The sequence below is a fragment of the Toxotes jaculatrix genome, chromosome 3 (assembly GCF_017976425.1).
Source record: "Toxotes jaculatrix isolate fToxJac2 chromosome 3, fToxJac2.pri, whole genome shotgun sequence".
Taxonomy (NCBI): domain Eukaryota; kingdom Metazoa; phylum Chordata; class Actinopteri; family Toxotidae; genus Toxotes; species Toxotes jaculatrix.
The window spans coordinates 19,091,753-19,101,494 of NC_054396.1; the positions used below are offsets into that span (position 1 = coordinate 19,091,753).

Sequence of the window (9,742 nt, forward strand, 5' to 3'; positions counted from 1 at the left end):
TTATTCACTGCTGAAACATGCTACACACCCTCACTGTTGTAGGAGTGACACTCATGACAGCATGCATGACAATGTGTTTGCTCTTTGCAGGGTCGTCTGTCATGATTCAGATAATTGTGTGTCTACTCTAATCAGCCGCTAGTCACCGCGGCTCCAGTCGTGAAAGCTGCTGTCAGCGATTTGGCGGCTCCTCTCGGCTCTGCTGCTCTGGGTCGGGTCAGGCAGCACATCCTGGAGAGGAGACCCTGTGTAATGTCCCTGTCCCACAGCCGTGTGCCAACCAAACTGCATGAGTCAAGGCTTTGTGGTAAGTGTGGGTGGCTTCCCTCCTGTGACTACTCCCTGACCCATCTTTCTCAAACTCCCTCACACACTCTTTGTCTCTAACCCCTTCTTTCCATGTGAATCATCAAGCCACTTATCCAGAGAAATTCCTCTTCACTTCCTGACCATGATTTGACTGAAGGTGTAAATATCGCCAATACTACACTGGCTTTTGAACAACATGACACAGCTCTGTTTGCCCAGCTATAGCCGTGTCACATGAGAGATCTGCATTACGTCACATGGACACGTGCCCATGCAAACACAAAAGGCCAGTAGACAGCAGGGAGTGGTGTTTGTGCTCTTGTACAAGTAAGGTGCAGGCCAGCACGTCCATCAGAGTTAAGTCTTTCCCATTACAAAATCCATCCCTCCTCTATGTGTCTACTGTTGCTCTCAGTAACAGGCAACCGGGGACTAGGAGAACACATCTAGTGTCATGTCTGCTTCTTCTCACACGCAGTGCCAACAACATGCTGACATGCTCCCACGAAATGCTGCCTGTGCTGTGAGCTCTGCTCTTCATCCTGTGCTGACGTTATTTGTCCCACTCTTACGCTCGTAATGGCACAGGCACAAATGCACGTGGACATACTGTACCTGCATGTGAACGCTCATAAACACAAACTCGACACTTTTCAGTTTGTAAGATACTTTATCTACTTCCTATTAGCTCAATTTCCCAGGGCAGGGAAAAGCCAGAGGAAGCAGAGCTGTTGTTGTATCTCCCGGCTGGGTGCTTCCTGTCCTGATAGAGGGCCAAGTAGAGATATCCCTGAAAGGAGCTGCTGGAACAGGGGAGGGAAGAGCTGGGTGTTTTGGACCCCTTTCAATGACCCACAATCTTATCTGGCCTGAGTTTGGTATGCATCTACTAGTTAGCACTGGGCAGAGTTTGGGAGAATGTGTTAGAGCCTCCTTGCTTCCCCTCTCCATTACAAATATTACACAATTTGCAGAGCTGCAGATAGTTGTACTTCACTGGACTTTCGTGTAAAAACAGCTTTACATCCTGAATTTTATTACATTTTCTCATCACATAGAACCCAGACACTCTGATTGTTGGAATCTTAATCCGAAAAGACTCGGATTGAAAGATTTCTTAGGGATTTGTTTGGTGTTTGCAGCATTCCAGACAGTATTTCAAAGGAGCCAGTTTCAGCAGTTTAATGAGCATGAGCTTAATTAGCAGGTTCTGGTGGGAACACTTTGTGAGCTCACATCAAAAAAGATTGCAGCTATGCAGGATAAGCTCAAGGCACACGCTCTCTCTCCAGCAGCGTTGTTTTACATAAGCAGCAAGTGTCTATAATATTTCATAATGTTCATGTGCCAAATTGTTCGCCAAGTTGTTAGTTTCATATAAACTATGCATAGCAGCTATCTGTTTATTAACTATCTTCACGCTCTAACTCTTCCATCTTGTTCTCCTGTCGCCTTTTATAGCATTTTAAGATGCTTACTTTCAGTTTGAACTCTAATCTGAGTAAACATTTGAAGACAGGCCTTCTGCCTCATTTATGGCACAATGGTGGCCTGAGAGGCTCAATCCTTGGGAAAATAAAGCCATATGTGTGTGTGTGTGTGTGGGTGTTTGTGGTGGGGCTAATGTAAACACTAGGCTCCTCTTTTTCCAACCACCTCATCTTGCCTACAGATAAAAGTTACGGAAATGGATATGATCAAATAACGAGCTAAGGAGCAGATGGGACTGGACTATCATTAGTAGCCAGGACACCGGAGCTTATCCTTGTCAAAGAAACATGATTGGTAATTGCATGGCTGTAAATTGTCGCGTACAAATGAAGGACAAAGATACTAATGTCTCCAGCATCACAGATGCACACGCTCATGGAAAATTACCCAGGCTTTAATCTGAAACTTTGTGCTCAAATGCATTCTGAGATATTCCAGGGTATTATGTCAGCATTTTAATTAGGAAGGGCTAATTATCAGGTCTCAGTTAGAGAGAGAGGCGTGCTTAAGGGCCATAGTCTGATGCCTAACATGTTTCATCTTCCTGAAAAGCATAGGGCAAATTTTATATGAGCCGAGGATATTTTTACAATTCTTCCTCTAAGTTATGACAAAAAAAAAACTTACTGCTAAACATCCTGTACTAACCTGTGGAAAACAAGATGCAATTTTTTTTTAGTTTGTAAAACTGTAGAAGTTGTTCATATCTTAATTCTTTGGAAAAAAGAAGACTAAACACTCACACGTTCAGGGCCTGGTTCAAGTCATGGGAGACAACATAGGGTGAGTGTCACACTTCGATGTGCGCCCCTATTTAAAGACAGCCCTTCAACAAAGGCGGTCTGAGGTCACAGAGACACATATGTGAGTGTGATATCCTCTAGAGAAGTGTAAAGTGGCGTTCTTTTCCTGTGCAGTTGGATGTCTCTGGATGTTCTTCAGTAAGGAGATTCAAGTAAGACTCCAAATGATGGAGTAATTATGTTGGAGACTTTACAGTAAATAAAGTTTTAGAGGAAGATCTATTGGCTAAGTATAGACTATCGCTCGCAGAGTGTTGTTTGAAGTGGAAAAAATATGAAGATGTTTGACTTAAGCATGCGCATGTGCATGTCTGTTGTGTCTGTTGTCCATGTGTAAACTCAAGTACTTGCTGGCGTCAATGTGTGCACACATTTTTTCATGAGTCAAAATGAGTTTATGTGCATGTCTGTGTCTGTTTTTTTTACTTGACGAGGAAGTAACCAGCACATTGTGCCCCGTGAGCTCAGTGCACACCTCCCACACGCCTTCAGGCTCCAGAGGCCCTTTCAGTGTTTGGTCTGGGGCGGATCCCTGGCTGATTTACTTCCTGCCAGGGACCACAGCAGAGCGTGGAGGACAGCGTCTGTAGGGTTTGCCAGAAGGTGGAAAGAAGGCAAGGATAAACTGAGATTTTTGTTTAATTTACAAGACCTAACAGCATTTCATCTACATTTCGTTGCCTCTTTAAACAGAAGTTGTCCATCTTGGTGACCCTGCTGCCCTTTAAACTTTAAGCTTTTTGAATGTACAGTAAGGACAGGACAGGACAAAGCTTGACCTGTGTTTTAGATGCTAAATCAGAATTACACTGTCCCGAAGTGATTAGACCTCGAGAACCTCCAGCTTCACTCTTTACATAATTTAAAAATAGGGTGTACAGCAACGATAACCCATTATTTCTCTGAAGAGCTGAGAATAATCTGCTGGCTCCAGGATAATTACAGCCCTTACTTAAACTTGACTTTGAATGTTCTTTCCACCCAGAGCTAAATTTACAAAGCAGTGAAGGTGGTCCTAGCCAAACTTCTCATTTGCTTTCTGTTTTGTTTTGGTCTCAGTATTACAGAGTAGAATAAGTGACTTTTCCACCATTTTTAAATCATTTTAGGAACAAGTATAGTAAATATGATGAAATATGAAGGTGTAAACACTGAAATGAGTGACACAGTAAAAGAATTACCAACATAAAGTGTGTTAGTATGTTGTTGGGCCAAGATTCTGCAAGTCTTTGAACTATACTCAAGGGATTAATTTGTTTTTGAACACCCAAGTTCAAAATCTTCTTTAGGTGTTCAACTAGAATAAGATCAGTTGATTTTAAAGGTTGTATCATACAGTAATTAGACATCATGTCCATAATCATTAAAATATTAATTTTACTCCTGCCTTGTATAGAAGCATCTGCACTCCTAACAGTTGCATATTTGCACCCGAGCATGTTCAGAACTATATAGGTTGTTGTACAGTTGTGACATTTTTATTGTGTATACATATTGAAAAACAGTGCAGTCCAAGTACCAAGCCACTATACAAGCATTTTAAGAGTTAAATTATTTATACTTATACTGTTGTATCCTTGAATTGTTATCCTTTACATATTTTTTTCTAGTTCTTACTTTTACTTATTACACTTATTAATTATTATTATTGCTTGTTGCACACAGGCCTTTTTGCACAGCACTAAGTGTATGACCTTACAACATATCGCTTGTGTATATAACAAAACTCTTCCTTGAATCCTGGAATTTATTTCTGTTTTTCACAATATTAATTAATAACTCTGGGTACCTGTTGTAAACTCTATGATAAAGCTATGTCTGTCCAGAATTCATTGTTCTTGTGAATACTGCCATGGGCTAGTGTGCCTCTGCATTAACTTTTGAGAAAAGGAACAAATAATGTTGTGGTGGAGATGGCAGTTTAGTTATTCATCTGGCTTAGTTTTCACCATGCACCCTGAAGGCTGTTATAGTCCTTGTATAATTACGACTGAGTTTGGGACAGGACTCCACTCTGCATTTCCACCCACGCACGGTTCTCTCCCTGGAGCGCCACATTTTGCCCCAAACATATGCGTCTACACAGCCCACCTGCTCGCAGGGGATGGAAAATGGGAGCTGGGCCTCATCTGCATTCTCCTGAACCCCGTAGGCTTGCTCGTTAAGAGGCTTGTGTGAGCAGTGATCCAGAGCCTTTCTGTTGTGAGGAATTAATGTGGCTACAGCCCAGCAACAGATCAGGTAGTCTGGCTGACTTCATCAGGGGCCCTAAGTCCATGTGTGAATGGAACAAAAGGCGCACTGACAAAGCACATACTCTGCCCTGAATGACGCAGTCCGTGTCATCGAGCCTTGCCACACGCACACATTCATACACACTCACACACACACAAATGGGAAAACAGGACTTGTTAAGCTCACTGACTGTATCTCATCTGTGGACTGCATCCTTCATTACACATATGTTTTTTCTGTCCTCTTACAGTACCTAGAGAGCAATGCTTTCTTAACCCTTTGGCTATTGATTTATACCTGAGTGCCCCCTTTGATGGCAAGCCTGTGGATCTCCTTGGTGGACAACATCTGAAATCTTTATCAGAAGAACCAGGGGCCTTGGGCCCCACTGCGTGCTGTGCTTCTAACATCCCCCCAGAATGAGGCTGAACCAGGAAATCGGGGAAAGAGCAAACTCCCCCAGCGATCAGTTGTTACTTAAGATTAATAGATTGCTACATTAAGTGAAGCCTTAACCTTCTCCTCTACGGGCTGACATCGGGAACACCGGAAACCTGGGATACTCATCGGACAAATGCCAGAAACTCCTGTTATTGGACGTTTGAAATACAATACAGGCATTACATTGCGGGAAACTCGTAATGCATTTCTTCATGAGACCGTTTAGGATTCACTAATGCAGACAGAACAGAAAATGAAAATGTAGGCAAAAGATAACTGATGTTCTGTTCACTCACTAATAGTTTTGAGGCAAGGAAACAAGGCATATTAGTTTAGGAGCCTGTTTCCATCTGTGTCAGTCAATCCCGTAGAGCTCCAGTGGTGCAGCCTGTGAGCGGAGCTGGCTCTGAACCAGTGGCTGGTGAGAGTCGAACCAGCATGACGCTCTCCATCACTCCACAGCTGTCGTTTTCACGGCTTCTCCCCAAACATCAGACACAAATGAATGTTTGTGTGAGTGTCTGTGTATGGGATCATGTGTGACTGTGAATGTAATCTACAGTACGTTCCTATTCTTTTCATTGCTTCCCAACATCACAGTATGTTAGCCATATTAATAATTACAAACATGACTTTGATTCAGTCTCAGTCATAGGATTAGCTCGCCAATAACTCCCCCGGTCTGTGTCTAAAGTGATCCTCAGGTCCTGGAGACTAAACACACCCTGTCATCATCTAGGAGGCGGACTGATTGCTCCACCCATTACTAGCAGCAGGCTGTGGCTACACTTGAACCACTCAACATAACAATGTCGAGGAGTGATGCAACGATGACTCGTTATTGCTGCTTTTGATTATATTGGGCTCTGAAATAGAAAATACCTGTGTGTGAGGCAATTTACCCTAAAATCCCTTCATTTCCCAGAAGTCTTTGAACTACTACAGGACGTGATTAATAACTGAAACAGCTGGAGGACACTCAGGAGTTTGGTATGGTTAAAAAGTAGAAGTGCTTTAATATGGTCATATTTACACTGTAGTGAAAGATGACAGCCCGTTGCCTGGGGATTTCTGTTTTGTTTCCACGGCAGAAGCCAAGTGTGTGTGAGTCTGCCAGACGAAACCACGATCCAGCTGTAATATGCTGCGATGTGTCAGCCCGAGCTTTGGCTGCGGTGCTCACAGCTGCACCGACTGGACACACCACTCATCGACAGCGTGGACTGCGAGGGCAGGACACAGTCATGTTGAAATGAAATGTGTGTTCTTTCTGTGGGCTACTGTTGATCCTCTCTGCGGTCAGTAAGGCAATGATTTGCTTTATTCATTCTCACAGTATTTTGATTTGTTCAGCAGCTTTCTAGAACAATGTTACAAACTGTTAATAATTAATAAATATATAAAAATATGTCAGTCCAACTTAGTTCACCTCAATTTTGAAAATCTGAGGATGAGGGGATCAATACCATTCTCATGTCTGCACCCCCAAAGCTCACTCATTAACACATTTGTTTGATCTGTACAAAAAACAAAATGTAAAAACATGTTGCACAAGTCAAGGCAACTGGTAGAGACTCTGGAAAAAAAAAAAATCATACCCATACTGGACCCATAGTCCAGCACTTAAGCCATGTAACACTTCAGTGTTCTCCCCCCATCTCAAGTCTTAATGCTAAGCTAACAGGCTGTTGGCAGTAGCTTCATATTTACTGTCCTGACATGAGAGTTTAAAGGGAAAAAAACAGCAACATTTTCAGCTTGAAGCTTCATTCTGATCACAACGTTCACTTACTTGGTTGTTTTTTTTTCTGGAATTTTCAGCCACATGTCATGGTCGAATTCAGCAGGCGGAGTTTGATGCAGGACTACAGAGAAGACAGCGTCTATGATCTCAACCCCATATCCACCTGTTATGACCAGCTAAAACAGCTCCATGACAACAGAGCAAACTCCAGTCGCTGATGACGGCTATGGGATATGGCTAAAAGCTCTGGGGAAAAAAAAACAAGAAAGTGAAACTTGTAATCAGAATTTATTTTATAATATTCTTATATGTTCATATTCTGTTAAAGAACTTGCTTCTGGTGGTTTGTTAAGTGTGAAAAATTACAGTGTCTTTGCAACATTCCTATCCTACACTGGATAACCTTACAGTTTTCCTTGTTACTGTTTTTAGTCCCGATGCTCACAACAAGGTTTATGGATTATCGACTGTAACAGGAACGTTGCTCAAATGCAATATTTCAAATGCTTTTAGCACCAAAATCAAGACACTGGAGTTTAAAACATCTGCAGATAAACAAAGAAATATCTTTGTGGCTTGAAATGTGGGTGAACTGAGCCTTTGATCCACCTTTTAAAGGTATCAGCAACGGCTGCAGCTCTTTGGGGAGGAAGTTGCAGAAACTGCTGGCCACAAAAAATTTGACAAAACCTGAGAGTCTTTTATTAAAGCCAGCAGACCTCAGTTTAAGCCAGTCCTTTGTTGAAGAGAAAAAAAATGTAAACAGAGCAAAAACAAATAGAGTGTAACAACTATTCACTGGAATCTTCTCCAGGCTAAAAGGCTTGACGTCACCTTACTACAACACTAAACCTTTTGCTGCTGTGTTTATATCAGTGTGAACTTTGGACGCAGGCTTCACGTACATGTAATTTAATTACCTCAGCAGGAAGAGGCAATCAGTGCTGTGACCTCCATAGTGAATAAATCATTTACACTGATGATACAGTGTTTTCTTTTTTTTTTTAATCTTGTTTCTAATTTAACTCCACCCTTCCTTTTGGTGAAGGATTCATAGTAATCAGCTGAGAGACTGTAGCGTCACTTCATGACCATACCATTGTGCTGTGAGTGTGAGCCACAATGGGAAATTCCATTCTGCTCAAAGTGCAGCGGGAAAGGAGAACGAGCCAAAGGTGTCACTGTTTGAGGGGGAGAGTGCTGGATGTGGTGGACGCATATCAGTGTGAGTCATGTAGCAGAACCAAAGAAAAGGCTAAGTAATTTTTCCTGAGAAGGATATCCTCTGTGACACAAGTTCTTTCATCTGCCATCTCAAACTCTCATCAGAGCTGCCTCTGGCTGTGGGTAGCTTATCTCCCTCCCTGACTTAGTTTTCTTTTTTTTCTTTTTTTTTCAGCTAACTTTATAAGGAGCTTCCTGTGAGTCCTGTGAGCTGATGACATCACAATGCAGCTCACAGGCAGGGAGGGGAGGACGGAGGGGGAGGCTGAAAGTGGGAGGAGAGACGGTTTGGACACGGAGCCTATTTATCCTACTGAATGTGTCTGTTTGGTGGAACATGGAAAGACTTTTGATGACAGATTCAGTGCAGTAAAGCAGGAATACGTACAAACACATGTCTTACTGGACTGGATTTGATTACATTTACATTTTTTCCACTTTTGATTGAAATTTTTTTTCCTTTATTGTTGTAGGTGAGTTTTTTTCTGCACCATCTGTCGCATAAAAGTAGAGCTTGTCACTTATGTATAATTTTTGTAACTGTAGGTCTTAATTTCACTGTGTGAAAAACATTCCCTTCTTACTCTGCTGGTCACAACTGGCCAGGAGGAATCCCAAAAATGTGCCTGAAATTATAAAGGGGGATTAGCGAAAGCCCGCTCTGTGTAGGGGCCAAATATGTAATGATAAGCCTTTTGGGTTTGAGTGGTGAATGGGGGTGGGGGGCCCAAGCTGTAAAGGATTTACAAACTCAGGGACAAGAACTCTCTGTTCTCTGTCTCCACACACACACACACCTCTGCTTTCTGCCACTATTGATTCAACACACAAGTTGTTTGTAACTATTGTATTGTGGTGTTTGGTTAGTGAGCATGTCAGTGTTGGGTTTGTTTAGCCTGGTTCGGTTAGGTGACATAGTTAATGCAACGCCACATAAAGTCTAAGTAGGCTAAGTGACTGGAAACAGAGGGCATGTGGGATTGCACGTCCCAGATTCTTCTTATATTACCCTAAAGTGAGAAAAAGATCTATGCGTATTAAACCTGTAGCCTTTAACTAACCACTGAGTTTCAGTGAACATTAGGTCAGGTAAACAGAGATCAGGTCTGGCTAAAAGAAAATGCCCGGGGTGATCTGATAAGCAAGAAGCTAAACAATCTGAGCTCCAGTCGGCTGGCAGCAGAACACTGTGCAGATAAGAGAGTTTCTGGCTGTGAATCTTTGCCTGCTGTCCGTGTTATCTCCCCTGGAGCCATCCCCATTACTGCCTCGGCCTCCCCTGCAGATCTGTGCAGTTTACTTTTGACTGTAACACGTAGCCTGTGCTTGTCGTTCATAAAACCACAGAGGATGCACATTTTAAATATAATCCAGGTCATAAAGTGGAAACTTTTGAAAGGCTAAACTTGCAGGAGGATGTCCTACAAACCTATCTTGAAATGAAGTGATCTGTGAGCGTGCACTGCATTTAACAGCCTCCTTGAGCTGTAATTTA

General features: G+C 42.4%; 1 long non-coding RNA gene across 2 annotated transcripts; it reads left to right on the forward strand.

Annotated features, from left to right (window-relative positions):
• The first annotated feature begins 192 nt into the window (after nucleotides 1–192).
• Nucleotides 193–7,972, forward strand: LOC121179637. 2 transcript variants are annotated; one of them, XR_005893884.1, is made up of 3 exons: nucleotides 193–307; nucleotides 6,371–6,577; nucleotides 7,101–7,972. It is a non-coding gene; the product is annotated as an uncharacterized LOC121179637 (long non-coding RNA). The 2 variants fall into 2 exon arrangements; XR_005893883.1 differs by lacking the exon at nucleotides 193–307 and adding an exon at nucleotides 6,102–6,269.
• Nucleotides 7,973–9,742: the final 1,770 nt, after the last annotated feature.